This window comes from Stegostoma tigrinum, chromosome 31, assembly GCF_030684315.1.
Source record: "Stegostoma tigrinum isolate sSteTig4 chromosome 31, sSteTig4.hap1, whole genome shotgun sequence".
Taxonomy (NCBI): domain Eukaryota; kingdom Metazoa; phylum Chordata; class Chondrichthyes; order Orectolobiformes; family Stegostomatidae; genus Stegostoma; species Stegostoma tigrinum.
The window spans coordinates 6,028,744-6,044,671 of NC_081384.1; the positions used below are offsets into that span (position 1 = coordinate 6,028,744).

Below are 15,928 nucleotides of genomic sequence, written 5' to 3' on the forward strand. Positions count from 1 at the left end.
TCTGCAAATAAACCGATGATTTCCCAGCCATCATCAGTTCTGAGGAAGGGTCACCAGAGCCGAAACGTTAATTCTGTTTTCTCCTACACAGATGCTGCCAGACTTGCTGAGCTTTTCCAGCAATTTTGTTTTTGTTCTAGGAATTACTGCCCTGAAGCCTTTTCTGCCCTCCCAAAACAATGCTAGGAACCCCCTGGTTTTCACTTATTGCCTATCAGCCTCCATATCTAAATCATCATCATCATCATCAACTCCATCTGGATGCCATGACCAGATATGTTCCCCTCCACTCCTTTGTCAGCATTGTGCAGGGACCACCCACTCTTCCTCTGTTCCCAACACCACCCCACAACCCCATTAGTATCTTCCCATGCAATCACACTTTGTCCATCTGCCTTCTCCCTCCTCACTATGCAGAGCTCCAGACACACGTTCCAGGTGAAGCAGCAATATACCTGCACTTCATTCAATTGAGTCTACTGTATTCACTGTTCACAGTGTGGCCTCCTCTACAATGGTGAGACGAATTGCAGACTGGGTGACTGCTTTGCAGAATACCTGTGTTTTGTTGTATTAATGACCGCAAGCCACCAGTTGCGTGTCACTTCGACACAGCCCTGTTCCCATGCTAATATTTCTATTGCAGACCTGCTGTAGTATTCCAGCGAGCCTTAGCACAAGCTCGAAGAACAGCATCTCAGTTTCAACTTGGGGACTGTGCAGCCTCTAGGACTCAGCAGTGGAGTTCAAGAACCTTGGAGGCTGATTCTGACCTTGCATATTTTGTGTCTACTCCCACACCTGGTTCTGTCATGAAATGCATTGCTTTTGGCATAACCAACCCATTCGCACCCACTCTCAGGCCTGTTATCACATTACATGGATTACTTTCAGCACTGGCTGCCATTCTTTCCTACTCATAGCTCTCATTACCAGTTATTCAGCTTCTTTTCTGCCTTGGCCTATTACCAAAATGCCCTTGTATGCCTAATCCTTTCATATCTCTCTCACTGGCTCTCTCTCGCATGCGGAGGTCCTTTATAAATCTTCTCCAATCCCCCCCCCCACCCCGCCACCGCCTTCACCTCGCCTCACCAAAACTCGATGCCCTCCAGTTTTCAATTCCCCATCCTTGGGAAAAAGACAATATGTATTCATCCTATCTATGCCCCTCTTGATTTTATACACCTCAACAAGGTCACTCCTCATTCTCCTATGTCCCAAGGACATGTCCTATAACTAAGGCCTACTAGTCCCAGCAGTATACTCATGCACACTTTCCAGTTTAGTTATGTCTTTTCCACAACAGGGTGACCAGAACTGTCCAAAATACTCCATGCGCTTCTATACTCAGTGCCTCACCAATGAAGGCCAGCATGCCAAATGCTTTCTTCACCACGCTGTCTACCAGTGATGCAGCTTTCAGTGAATTATGTACTCGTACTCCTTGTTCCCTGTACTCAACTTCACTCCTCAGGACCTTACCATTTACTGTATAAGTCCTACCTTGGGGCTTTCCACAGTAAAGCACTTAGCGCTTATCTGTATTGAATTGCATTTGCCAGTCCTCAGCCCACTTCCCCATCTGATCAAGATCCCTCTGTAATTTCTAGTAACTGCCTTTGCTATCAACTATACCTCCTAATTTTGTATCATCCGCAGACTTACTAATCATGCTTTGTACATTCACATCCAGATCATTTATGTAAATAACATAACAAAGGTCTCCGCACTGACCCCTGTGGCACACCACTAGTCACAGGCCTCCAGTCCGAGAAACAACCTTCAACCATCACCTTCTGCTTCCGACCATCAAGCCAGTTTTGACTCGTTAGCTAGTGCTCCCTGAATCCCATGTGACCTAACCTTCATGACTAGTCTGTTGTATGGGACTCTGCAGAATCATAAGGTGTCTTACTTTCTGCAGGATTCCTAGTCGCTAACCTGCTCTTGTACTCACAGAATTTATTTTGATATGGCTTGTCCAATTCTTTCCTGATCATTGATAACCCTTAGCTGTTGACAGTGGTATATTCATAAAGTCATAGTCATAAAGGCCTACAGCACAGAAAAAGGCCCTCTGAGTCTATGCCCATCAAAACAAGAAAGCACCTAACTATTCTAAACCCGTTTTCTAAGACTTGGCCAATAGCCTTGACATCACAAGGACATATCTAAATACTAAAATGTCATGAGAGTTTCTGCCTCAAACCACCCTTAAAGGTAGTGAGTTCTGCATTTCCACAACCATTGAGGTGAAAAAACAATTGTTCTCAACCTCCTGCCTCTTCTCTTAAATCTATACCCCCAGTTATTGATAACATCAACCAAGGGGAAAAGTTCTTTCCTGCCTACTCTTTATAATCCTTATAGTTTTACATATGCCATCAATTATGAAAATGCTGCATTTACCTTGACATTGTTTTACGTCTTGCATTGTTTTACATTGTTTCCAACTGATAGGCTCTGTCGATCATTTTACAAGAGTCAACCACATTGCTGTGGGTCTGAAGTCACATATATGGATGGCAGATTTCCTTCCTAAAGGAAATTGGTGAACTAGATGGGGCTTTTCTATAGTAATTAACATGGTTGAACCCATTGGGCGCTCTGTTCCTAGCCAGTGACCCTATTATCATGCCTCTGCTTAACCCTTAAATCCATCAGCCTGAGTTGGGCACAGTACGTGGTAATTAGCAGGAGGTTTCCTTGCCCACATTAACCTTTTGCTAAAAGACTTTAGAGTCAATGATGAGGATTCCCATGGCAAGTCCCTCTCAACTGCATACACTGCACTCAACTGCTGCCAGTTCTGCTGTGTCTGTTGTGCCAGTGAGTCAGGAGATGCCGAGGGATGGTGGTGGTGTTTGGGTGTAAGGGACGATTCAGTGAGTATGATTCCGTCAGGTTGTTGCCTGACTAGTCTGAGAGGCAATTTGGCACTACCTCCCAGGTATTTGTAAGGATAACTGTCAGGTCCACAGGGCTGTGTTGATCATTGTCACTTCCAGTGCCTTAGTTGATGCCAAGTAAACTGTACAATTTTATTCCCCTCTTGAGATTTTCTAGTGGTAGCTATGACTGAATGACTTGCTATGCCTTTTCAGAGGGCAGTTAAGAGTCAACTATATTGCTATGGGTTGGAGTCAAATGTAGACCACACCAGGTAAGGATGGCAATTTGCCATCCCTTATGGACATTAGTGAACCAGATAAGTTTTTATGATAGTTGACAATGGTTTCATGGTCATTATTAGACTTCTAATTTTTTTTTGTTAATTGAATGAAAATTCTGCCATTTGTTGTGGAAGGATTCGAACTTTGGTCCCTAGTATATTACTTGAGTCTCTGTTGATTACAATAATAAAAGACTGTGCCGTTGCCTCTCCAAATATGTTAATACTACCCAAGTCATTTCTCACATACGTCCATAAATAGTTTGCTCATACATTTAAAAATTAATTAGGCAAAAGTAAAGCATGTTCTAAAGGTTGCAGAACAGCATCAGAGCTGATCTTATGTAAAGGTTTAATGACTTTCATTTAAATTCCTTTGCTGATTTTATACAGGATTTAGCTTCATTAAAATAATTGAGTTAAAACCTGAATCAAATTGTGCAGAGAGGAATTTAGAATGAGAACGTTTAACATATATATGAGATCAACTGCCTTCATAATTCTGGCTTTGGTTGTATTTCAGCTAGAGATGGTATTAGTATTAATTGATTTCTCAGGCTTAGGATGTTAATGCTTTGGACATCATTGTCAAATGCATATTTTCAAGAAGATGTGCTTCTGCTATTTAGTAAATTGATGTTTGCATGGAATATAGTTCATGATACTGGCATTGCAAATGATATAATTCTCCGATTCATGTAAGCTATTATAAAAGAGTGATTTTTTTTGTTAGCCATTTGTTAATATAAACAATTCTGATAATTTAAACCAATATTATGCATTTGCAGCAGAATCTGGTATGATCATCATTCAGGATTTCCAGAGCTGGATTTTGCAGTGGTTTGAAAATAATTGCATTCAAACAAGCATTGTTCTTCCTTTATTCTCTGTTGTTTCTCTTCTAGGTTTTTCTAAAATGCATTTGGCTAATAAGTTTACTCTGCTAATGAATACTTCTGTCAAACTCTGTCGTGTTTGTTATCGCTGAGTGAAAGAAACAACTGTAAAATCAAATCCATATTCTGTTGGTTGTTCTAAATGACTTTCATTTGCAGAGCACCTATAAAATGGTAAAGCATGCCAAAATGTTGCTAACTATTGAGTGTATGTTATGCCTCTATGGTATAGGAGGCAACTGTGTCTTAGACCATAAGACATAGGAGTAGAAGTAAGGCCATTTGGCCCATTGAGTCCAGTCCGCCATTTAAATCATGGCTGATGGGCATTTCAACTCCACTTCCCTGCACTCTCCTGTACCCCTTGATTCCTTGTGAGATCAAGAATTTATCGATCTCTGCCTTGAAGGGATTTAACGTCCCAGCCTCCACTGCACTCCGTGGCAATGAATTCCACAGGCCCACCACTGTCTGGCTGAAGAAATGTCTCCTCATTTCCATTTTAAATTTACCCCCTCTAATTCTAAGGCTGTGCCCACAGGTCCTAGTCTCCCCGCCTAACGGAAACAACTTCCCAGCGTCCACCCTTTCTAAGCCATACATTATTTTGTAAGTTTCTATTAGATCTCCCCTCAACCTTCTAAACGCTAATGAATTTTACAATAGGCAGCATTGTTATGGCAGATCTTCATAGCTAGACAAGGCAGTGAATTCTGTAATTTTACTTATTTTGCATGTCGCTGGAAAAGCAGCATTTACTGCCCATTTTTAGATGAAACTGAGTGGCTTCTTGGGCTGTATCAGAGTATGATAAAGATTAAGTTAATGTGGAGGTACATATAGGACAACTGGGAACAGACACCAGATCTCTCTCTCTAAAGGGCATTAGGTAAATACCTGAGTTTTTGTGACAATTAGACAATTTCATGGTCACTTTCCCATTCTTTATTCAACTGGATACAAATTTTCAAATTGTCATGGTGGAATTAAGCTTACAATTTTTTGAAATATATGTCAAGAGACTAGTGATTTAGTAATATGGCCACCAATTCTATCCATTCATTTATAAATATTTAACTTTAAAGTAGAATCACCAACATCTTGGTAATTTTTAGCAAAGAATACATAGAATGATCAGATATAAGAAGGAAACCATATTGCCCAACTTGTTGAGGAAACAGGTATAATTGATGGGCATTCAGGATGGAAATAAGGAAAAAGCAGAGATGGGTCAAGCAGGGATTCTGCTCCCACCCACACCCACCCTGCCCAAATAAACATTGCAGGTATGTATTGGTTCAGGGCTCCCCTCCCCAGCTATTAAAAATCTGACAGAACATAAGTAAGAGTGTGGACTATTTAGGCAACCTTTCAACAAACAATGAATAATTTGTTCAAAGGTATCTTGACAGAGAATTTAGCTCATTATGCTCAAAGGTGCAGGAGTCTTACCTTCAAATGACACAAACTTGATAAGGATGGTGAGGTTAAGGAACCCTGGCTGATTTTTGTTTGAAGAAAATCTCTAATTTTCTCTCTGTGATGGCTGTTTCGTTAAAATCTTTTCTGCTGTCTCTTATTCCTAAAGCGGACGTCATGGAGAAATAAACCGGGTATGATTTGGCTCCTCATTTGCATTGTTGAGTTCTAAAGAAACGCTTGTTTGTGTTGGGAGTGTGCATTAGACTTGGGTTTATGTGTGATCAGCAATATTTGTGTGCAATTTTGGCTAACAAATTAATACAGCATCCACTGACAGGTCCTTAACATTATAATTTTCCTTCTCCTTTAATTCATACAAATTTATTTTCATCAGAGTTTGCTATATAATGAGTGATTTTACTAAGTTTATGCCTCAGCAAGTATCTTTTTTCATTGTACACCATGGCAGTAGCTCTAATTGTTGTGACTCCAATTATCATTGAAGGCATTCATATAAAATTCTAAATGTTGACCTGATTAAGATTTTGACTCAAATGGAGTCTGTAGTGTTTTGGGTTAACCTTGTATGGTGAACAACATGCACAGAGCTCAAGGTTCTGAGATTCACATTATCCAAAAACAAACTGCATTCAATAGGAAAGTAAAACCTGTTGTTGACCATTTAACTTGAACCAGGATTACCATCCAATAAATGATATTGCTTTGAATTCCAATTTTCATTTGTGGTGAGCATGAAATGAAATGCCACAACTCTCTAGCTCCTCTCTTTTGCTAAAGACCAATTTGCACTACATATGCTTTTTAAATATTTCTGCATTTCATGTATGCAGTTTCACAATTGCCCACAATAATATCTACAGTATTATCTATTATCATTACCAAAATTCAGATAATTGGATCAATCTTACCACTACTCTTTATACTTTGTAAGCTGTTGTTGATGAACCAGTTTGTATTCCACAGCATGTGTCATTTCCCATTCTTCCATACAACAACAGCTATAGTTGCCATTTCACGCAGGGTGTAACTATACAATTAGAATTGTAGGGTTATTTATTGTTGATTTGTCCAAAAATGTTCTTTTCCAGGTCTTGCTATAAATCAAAACCGGAGAATGCATGCTATGTTACAGATAACAGAGCCATGTAGATAATTGCACTGAAAGGTTTGTGTAACTGTATGCCTTGACATGCTTCTTCGGCTAATGAGATCCCCATAATCGACATCATGAATCACATTAAGGTGATGTGTGAAATCAATGAGAAGTAGAAACAGTGAGAGGAGGCTCTACCTTCTGATGCTTCAGTCTTGTCGAGAAGCGCAGCAACATATCCATCGTGTTCAAGTTTGGGAAGTTCTATAGAAGTGTAGAAGAACGAAAGGTTTTTACTTGGCCCTGTGTTTTTTTTCACAATGTATAATGTTTCTTAGAATGTTCCTGAGGTACAAAGTTAAATTGGACCTTTTTCACTTGGGAGATGTTCACAAACTTAGAGAAGGTTTTGATCCTCTGCTCCAACATCTCTGCAGTATTTTCCAAGATTAGCAAGTGGGCAATCCACCCATGAATTTAGAGTTAGCAAATCTTGCTGCAGTATATTGCAGACTTGAGATTGTTGACTTGCTCGCCAAGCCTACTTGTCCTTGTTCAGACATTTCATCGCCATGCTAGGTGACATCATCAATGGAGCCTCCAATGGAGCGATGTTATTCTACTCTGCTTGGAATTTATACTGTACAGTCCGTTATGATGAATACTGTCATTTCCAGTTTTAGATCATTGATTCCCTACAGTGTGGAAACAAGCCATTCGGCCCAACAAGTCCGCACTGACCCTCAGAGCATCCCACCCAGAACCCATTCCCCTATAACCCACCTAACCTCCTCATCAGTTAAAACTATGGGCAATTTAGCATTACCTATCCAACTAACCTGCACATTGGACTGTGGGAAGAAATCCATGCAGACATTGGGAATGTTCAAACTCCACACAGCCAGTCTCCCGAGGGTAGAATCGAACCCAGGTCCCTGGCACTGAAAGGCAGCAGTGCTAACTGCTGACCCAATGTGCCACCTGATTCCTTTATTGAGCTCCCCACTTTGTGAAAGGGTACAGCTGATATCCATTTCCCTTTAGGAATTAGAAGCTAGGAGTCACTGTGGTGCCGCTGTCATTGGCATTTGGGGAAAAGCAGCATGAGTAGAGATGTAAGAAGAACTTACAAACCTGCCAGAAAACTGGAAAAACGTGCTGGGACAAGCAAGTCAGATGAGATCACAGGTTTACCAAAGTGCTCTTAATTCAGTTCAGCGGTAAGCCATTCAGCCCCATGCCTGTCTGACATTCTGTGTCTTGACTGCATTGTTGCAACTTTGTTCTGCCTCATACCTTCAGTAGAATTCTTAGATAAAAGGGGAACCAAGGGTTTGAGAAAGCAGCAGGAAAGTGGAGTTTAATCATGAATGTAATGGATGGGGACCAGGCTCAAGCCTACTCCAGCTCTGAGTTCTGGACTTCCTGAAAATCTAAACCAAATTCAATTTCTTCTCAGAGTGGCTGGGAATAACAGGGGAGTTAAGCAAAAAAAAGTGCATAGTTTTAAAGTCAAAAGACTGATAATTTAATTATTAGAGATTGGCTTTTAGCCAAATGGATGGAGCTAGAAGGGTAGATCTGACACTGAGGGTTGCAGTGAATTGGGACTTTTGATTTGTATGGGTTTATATATGGAGTCCAATTCTGTATGTTGGTGATTGAAGTATGGGTGGAGAACCATGCCTCTAGGAATTCCTGTGCATGTCTATGTTTGCCTTGGGCTACTCGGGTTACCTTGTCCAGTTGAACTGATGGCCTTCATTGTCTGAATATACATATATTAAGGAGAGTTTGTTAACATTCACAAACATCAGCTAGCAGCAAAACAGCATGATGAACTCTCCTTAATATCTGTACATTCAGACAATGAGGGCCATCAATTTAACTGGGACAAAGTAACCATAGTTGCCGAAACCAAACATAGACACGCTGTGGAATTCCTAGAGGCATCTAGGAATTGTATGGTTCTCCATCCATACTTCAATGAACAAACATACAGAATTGGACTCCATATATAAACCCATACAAATCAAAACCGGAAATGACAGAACTCACCATAACGGATCAGACAGAACAAATTCCAAGTGGAGTAGAATAACATTGCTTCATCGGAGGCTCCGCTGATACCACCTGGCATGGTGATGAAACGTCTGAACAAAAACAAGCCAGCTTGCGAGCAAGTCAACAAACTCATCCACAACCCGAGCTACAGATTTTTGCCAAAACATTAAAAGTTGCAGATTTGTTGAGCACTCAGCTCAAAATCACTCCTGCCATTGCTAATGTAGAAATAGCTGGTAATGCATATTTTACCAGATTGCTTGTTTTGAAATGATAGATTTTAACTCATCACCCATTGGAAAGCTGGCTATGGGGAATCGATTGCTTGTCGTGTGGTCTGCCTCTTAACATAGTACGTGATGGACAGTACTAGAACAAGTTCCCAATACACTCTCTGCAATCATCTGCCCACCATTGAGGTTAAATTTGAGTCCAAGTATGCAATGTTTTCAGTTTAACATACTTTATGTGGATTTTGAGTGACCATGAATTAACTTTCATTCCAGAATACACTACACCACTATATTTAAGGTTTTAGGCTGCACTTGGATGTACCTATTCAACATTTCTTGGATTTAGGAACATTGGAGCAGGAGTAGGCTATTCAGCCTTTTGGGCCTATTCCACCATTCAGTGGAACCATGGCTGATTTATGACTCAACTCCATATACTTGCTTTTGGCCCACGTCCCTTAATAGCTTTGCTTAACAAAAATTTGTTTATCTCATTATTAAAATTAAAAACTGTGAATGAAAGTTCCAAACATCTCCCATCCTTAGTGTGTAGAAGTGCTTCCTAACATCTCTCCTGAACGGTCAGACCCTATTTCTCAGACAATGTCCTCTAATTCTAGAATCACCAACCAATGCGAGTGTTGTGTCTTTATCTAGCTTGTCATTTCTTGTTAATATTTCAAAACTTTGATCAGCTCACCTGTTAACCTTCTAAATTATAGAGAAAAAAGACTTAATTTGTATAATCCCTTCTCATAATTTTAACCCCTGAAGTTCAGGTATCATTCTTGTAAAGTCATGTTGTACTCCTTCCAAAACCAGTACGTCCTTCCCGAGTTGTGATTCCCAGATCTGCTCCCTGTCCTCCAATTAGGGACTAACCTGGATTTTGTGCTTCATCCTTGAACTCCATTACTGCAGATATCAAGGCCAGCATTTCATTGGCTTTCTTGGTTATTGCCTGCCCTTTGCATGACGTTTTAAAGATCTATACGCCTGCACCCCCCCCCCCCCGAGTGTCTTTGGAATCCACTGGAAGAACTTCATGCCATCTAGGAAGTACCCTGGTCTACCTTTTTGTTTTGTCCAAAATGGATCACCTCACACTTTCTTACACTGAACTCCATCTGCCATAGTTTTGCCCATTCACATAGTCAGTCAGTAGCCCTTTGTAATTTTATGCTATCATCTGTACTATCAACTTTGTTTCATCAGCAAGTTTGGATATATGACTTGCCATGCCATTATTCAAGTTGTTCTTAAATAATGTGAATATTTGAGGCCCTAACACAGATCATTATGGGATACCACTGGATACATCCTGCCAAATCAAGTACCTACCCATTCTCCCTACTTTTTGTCGCCTCCACTTAGTATCAACATACATAGGCATTCCCCTATCCACTAGTCCAGTCACTTCTTCAAAAAATTTAGAGGTTTGTCAGGCAGGATCTACCTGCCTTGAATCCATGTTGGTTCTCCCTGATCAACTGAAAATATTCAAGGTGTTCAGTTACCTCATCCTGAATTTATACACTCCAACAATTTCCCCACCACAGATATTAGTCTAAGTGGTTTCTAAGTTCCTGGTTTTCCACTTTCACCTTAAAAAGTAAATTGATATGTGCACTTCTCCAATCTTATATCTAGGGAGCTTGAAAGATTATAGTTAGGGCAACCACAATGTGTTACCCTACTTTCCTTAACATCCTCAGATGGAAACAGTCACATCCTGGGATTTGTCACACTTGCAATTCTATTAATTCCCTCATTTTTACTTAGATTGATTTTATCCTGTCCCTGTTCCCAATCTCCAATTAATTTCTTTAGGATTTCTGGCAAGCTGTCCTCCTATGGTAGGATTATGTGTTGCATTTGAGTGTTAAGCCTCTTATATCTGTTTTTATCCAGTATAGAAACAAGCAGTTAAGGAAGAGGAAAGATAGTGGAGCAGGATGTTTTACTCTCCTTTTGGTGGGTGATGAAGCTTAATTTGTTGCATTTATATTAATTTGGTGTCTCAGACAACACCGTCATCATTCCTGGATATGTCCTGTCCCACCAGCAGGACAGACCCAGCAGAGGTGGTAGCACAGTGTTGTACAGTCAGGAGGGAGTTGCCCTAGGAGTCGTCAACAATGACAGCCGACCTCATGAAGCCTCTTGGCTTCAGGTTAAACTTGGGCAAGGAAGCCTCCTGCTGATTACCACATCCTGTCCTCCCTCAGCTGATGAATCAGTACTCCTCCATGTTAAATAACATTTGGAAGAAACACTGAGGATGGCAAGGGTATTTCACTGTTCTTCACCAAGAATGGCTCGGCAGCACTGATTGAACTGGTCAGGTCCTAAAGGACATATTCAATAGACTGGGTCTTTGGCGGGTGGTAAGGAAATGAAGAAGGGAGAAGAACCTACTTGACGTCATCCTTACCAATCTCCCAGCTGCAGATGCATCTATCCATGACACTATCGGTAAGAGTGACCACTGCACAGTCTCATCTTCACATTGAGAATACCTCCATCGTGTTGTGCAGCATTATAACGGTGCTGAATGGGACAGACATCACGCAGATCTAGCAACTCAAAACTGGGCATCCATCCAACGCTGTGGACCATCAAGAGCAGCAGAATTGTACTCCTGCACAATCTGTAACCTCATGGCCACTTAACCATTACCATCAGGCCAGAGAATCAACCCTGATTCAATGGAGAGTGCAGGAGTGCATGCAAGGAGCAGCACCAGGCATACGTAAAGGTGAAGTGTCAGCCTGTTTGAAACCACCAAACAGGACTAAGCCAAACAGCAGAAAAAGCAAGTGTTAGATCGAGCTAAGCGATCCCACAACCAATGGATCAGACCTAAACTCTGCAGTCCTGCCACATCCAGTCGTGAATAGTGGTGGACGAATAAACGACTCACTAGAGGAGGAAGGTCCAAAAATATCCCCATCCTCAATGATGGAAGAGCCCAGTACATCAGTGCAAAAGATACGGCTGAAGCATTCACAGCAATCTTTTGCCAGAAGAGCCGTGTGGATGATTCACCTTGGCCTCCTCCAGTCGTCCCCACCATTACAGATACCAGTATTCTACCAATTCGAATCTCTCTGTGATATCAAGAAACAGTCAGACACCCTGGATACTGCAAAGGCAACAGGCCCTGACAACATTCTAGCAATAGTACTGAAGGCATGTGTTTCAGAACTTTCCGATCCCCTAGCCAAGCTGTTCCAGTACAGTTACAACACTGGTTTCTACCCAACAATGTGGAAAGTTGCCTAAATATGTCCTGTACATAAATGCAAATCATAAATCATCAATAAAATGATGGAAGGTGTCATCAGCAGTTCTATCAGCAATACCCTGCTCAGTGATGCCCAGTTTAGGTTCCACCAGGATCATTCCGCTCTAGGCCTCATTATAACTTGGGTTCAAACATGGACAAAAGAGCTGAATCCCAAAGGTGAAGTGAGAGTGACAGCCCTTGACATCAGTGCTGCATTCAACTGAGTGTGGCATCAAGGAGCAAAACTGGAATTAATTGAAATCCAGAGGAAAACTCTCCAACGGTTAGAGTCATATCTGGCACATAGGAAGATGCTTGTGGTTGTTGGAGGTCAACCATTGCAGCTCCAGCACCTCTCTGCAGGAGTTCTTCAGGGTAGTGTCTGAGGTCCAACCACAACAATGAATAAATAATTGGTTACTTGGAGCGATCTTCTTAGAGACAGTCATATGTTTCAAGTACTTGTAGAATTCTAGTTCTAGATTCTGAAAAAATTATATATAGTTTGCACTCTGCCAAATTTCTGTAATTATCTTTACATTTCACTTTATTCCATCGTTTTTTGCTTGCTATGTGAAATCTTGATGTTAACACTCTTCACTGGATCAGCAGTAGTGATTTCTCTGACCCAGCATTTCATTGTCTGAGCTTGAATTCTCAAATGTTGAAATAAAATTTGGGTTAACTAATAAATCAATAAATCAGTACTTAAGCAAGTTGCATTCTTCCGTTAAAAAAGAAACATTGAACTGTGGTACCTTGATCTTGGTTAGTTTGTTGTGGGAAGACTCCAGAAAGGACCAATGCCTTCTAAATTTCATGTAACAAGCAAGGCTGGTAGGTAAATTACCCTAAGGATTTGGAGTAGACCTGTAGCTTGGGTTGTGGGTGTTGAGGTTGGTTGGCTCTCCAAGCTGGTTTGTTGTTCTGCAGACGTTTCGTTACCGTGCTTGGTAACATCCTCAGATTCTACACACCCCCAACACACTCATTACACTACCCTAAATGAGGAACACGTCAGAACTCACCACAAGACTTCTATGACCACTGGGCATCAGAGTGGCACACAAGCCCACATAAACCCTACGACAAGTGCGCACCCGAACTAAAGATCCACCCCCCGCCATGGACAGGACCAATGTCATCTACAAGATCCCCTGCAGCGACTGCGAGAAACACTACATCGGACAAACAGGAAGGGAACTAGCATCAAGAGTACATGAACACTACGGAGGAAACCTGGAAGTGAGGCAATCTATCGCAACGGATCCCAGAATTTAAAAACCAGGCAGGAAAACACACCGACACTTTGTCAGAGGCTGTACTGAGGATGTTACTAAGCACGGTAATGAAACATCTGCAGAGTAAATTACCCTTCTTTCTTTTACAATATTCAGATTACAGCTGCAAAGTGACAAAAATAATTTGAAGTACATTTTTATAACAATACTGTATTAGCTTAACTTGCGCATTGGGAAGCTAATTGATGCATTTTAAAATAGAGAGAAATACAATATCTTGTGTCCAAAAAGAACATGTCTTATACCTGACAAACCGTGGAATATATTAAAATACTTCTAGCCATTTTCAGGGCTGCTCATTTGTTCATTGCTCGCTGAGGCTTCCTACTAGCAGAAATACATCACATTTCTAGCAATAACTTCCAAAATACCAAAGAAACCTGGATACCATGGCTCTGGAAAAAAATTTCCATGAAAACACTCCCGTTCAGTGTCACGACAAACTCGGGCAAATTTCCTACACATTTTGCAATAATTAGTGAGTTTCTGCATTTATAGAGTATATACACAAGCTCCATTCTGTTCTAGGAGATTGCTGGGTTGGATTTTTTAGGTCATTGAAGGCTGAACATTGGTAAAGATCCTCATTGAAGTAAATGTATTCATGTCGTGCAATTAAGCTGTAATTTTAATATTAAACTTAAGTAGGAAACCTAATGTGCTGATTAAATGTGTGTTTATATTAAACCTGGGAGCTGGGCGGTGGTTAGTTAGTTTTGAACAATCACAGTCCAACTCCCGGTCGGAATGGACCCACTGAGCAAAACTGCGTTAAGTCTGGACTAAATTGATTGTCTCATTTGAAGAGGGCACAAATTGACTGACCTGGAAAATGGAATGTAGCATATTAGCTTGGTATGTTTCCTTCAAGCATATGTACTGCTAGAGTAGGATAGAGCTAAGGATTATCTGTCCTCTTTTGAACTCTAAGACATAACTGTGTTTGATATTAACACTTGATGTATGCAATTAAAAGAGATTTAGATGTTCTGGTATATGAGTCACAAAAGTTAGTTTGCAAGCACAGCATATATATCAAGAGGGCTAAATGGCTATGATCCTTTATTAGAAGAGGAAATGAACATAATAATAGGGGTAAATAAAAACTAAAAGAACTGCGGAACCTGTAAATCAGGAACAAAAACCAAGTTGCTGGAAAAGCTCAGCAGGTCTGGCAGCATCTGTGAAGGAGAAAACAGAGTTGGCGCTTCGGGTCTGGTGACCCTTCTTCAGTACTGAGGAAGGGTCACTGGACCTGAAACGTTAACACTGTTTTCTCTTTCACAGATGTTGCTAGACCAAAATAATAAGGGTGTTATGCTTCAGTTATGTAGAACATTGATGAGACCACATCTGAAATACAGTGTACAGTTTTGGCCTCCTCATTGAAGTAAGATTGTAAATACTTTGGAAACAGTTCAGAGGAGGTTTAGTAGATTAATACCTGGAATGAGTGGCTTCTGCTATATAGATAGGTTGCACAGGCTGGTCTTGTTTCTACTGCAGTTCAGAATAGCGATGGCTGCTAACAGCTAAAATTCTGAACGGGCTTGACAAGGTGAATGTGGAAAGGATATTTCCTCTTGTGGGTCAATCAGAAAGCACTGTTTTAAAATTAAGTATCACTACCTTAGGACAGAGTTGAGAAGAAATCAGAATCTCTGCCTCAGAAGATTGTGGAGGTAAAGTCATTGATTTTTACGAAGGGGTGAATAGATTCTTGTTAGGCAGTATAATCGGGGTTGTCGGGGGTAGATGGACATGTGAAATTTGAAGATAAACAAATCAGCTATGATCGTATTCCGTGGCAGAGCAGGCTCATTGGGACCTATTGGTCTACTTCTGCTTCTACTACTTATATTTACAGAGGTGTTCTACTTTCCGGTACAAAATTAAGTCCGTTCTTTATTTTTCTGAATAAACAGTTCACCCCTCATTGATACAGTCACTGGGTGTATTAATGGGTAGTATATTCTGATTTCTAGCGAATCTGCAGAACATGTAACCTCACAATGCCTATTGGATGGTTTGGCCTAGCACAATGCAGTGAATTCATCTAGCACTTGGTGCTGCCCTTCATTAGCTCCATGAAGACTGATTCAGCAACAGCTCAATAGCATGAGTGTTTATTTAGCTTTCAAAAAAAATCTGAATTACATTATTCTATTGCATGTTGTGATCTCAATTAGACTGCAATTATTCTAGTATATCAGGTAAATGGGTAACTAGCAGCTGGTGTCTGACTTAGTTGAACGAGTGAAGAGTGAACCTTATTTTAAACTTGGAAGATCTTAGGCTCAGCAGAAAATTTTCCTAACATGGCAGGAAGCCTTGGATTATGGGATTGTGTACTGCATTGAAAGTATGATTCGTTTCATAGCCAAATTAGAGGATGTGAATTTAGTTCTTTTATGGAAAGCTCCTGATTTGATCC

At 40.7% G+C, this 15,928-nt stretch overlaps 1 protein-coding gene across 1 annotated transcript in view; it reads left to right on the top strand.

Moving 5' to 3' along the window:
• LOC125466199 (rho GTPase-activating protein 23-like) overlaps positions 1 to 15,928 on the top strand; it is a 219,179-nt gene that overhangs the window by 189,898 nt on the left and 13,353 nt on the right. The window lies entirely within an intron of this gene.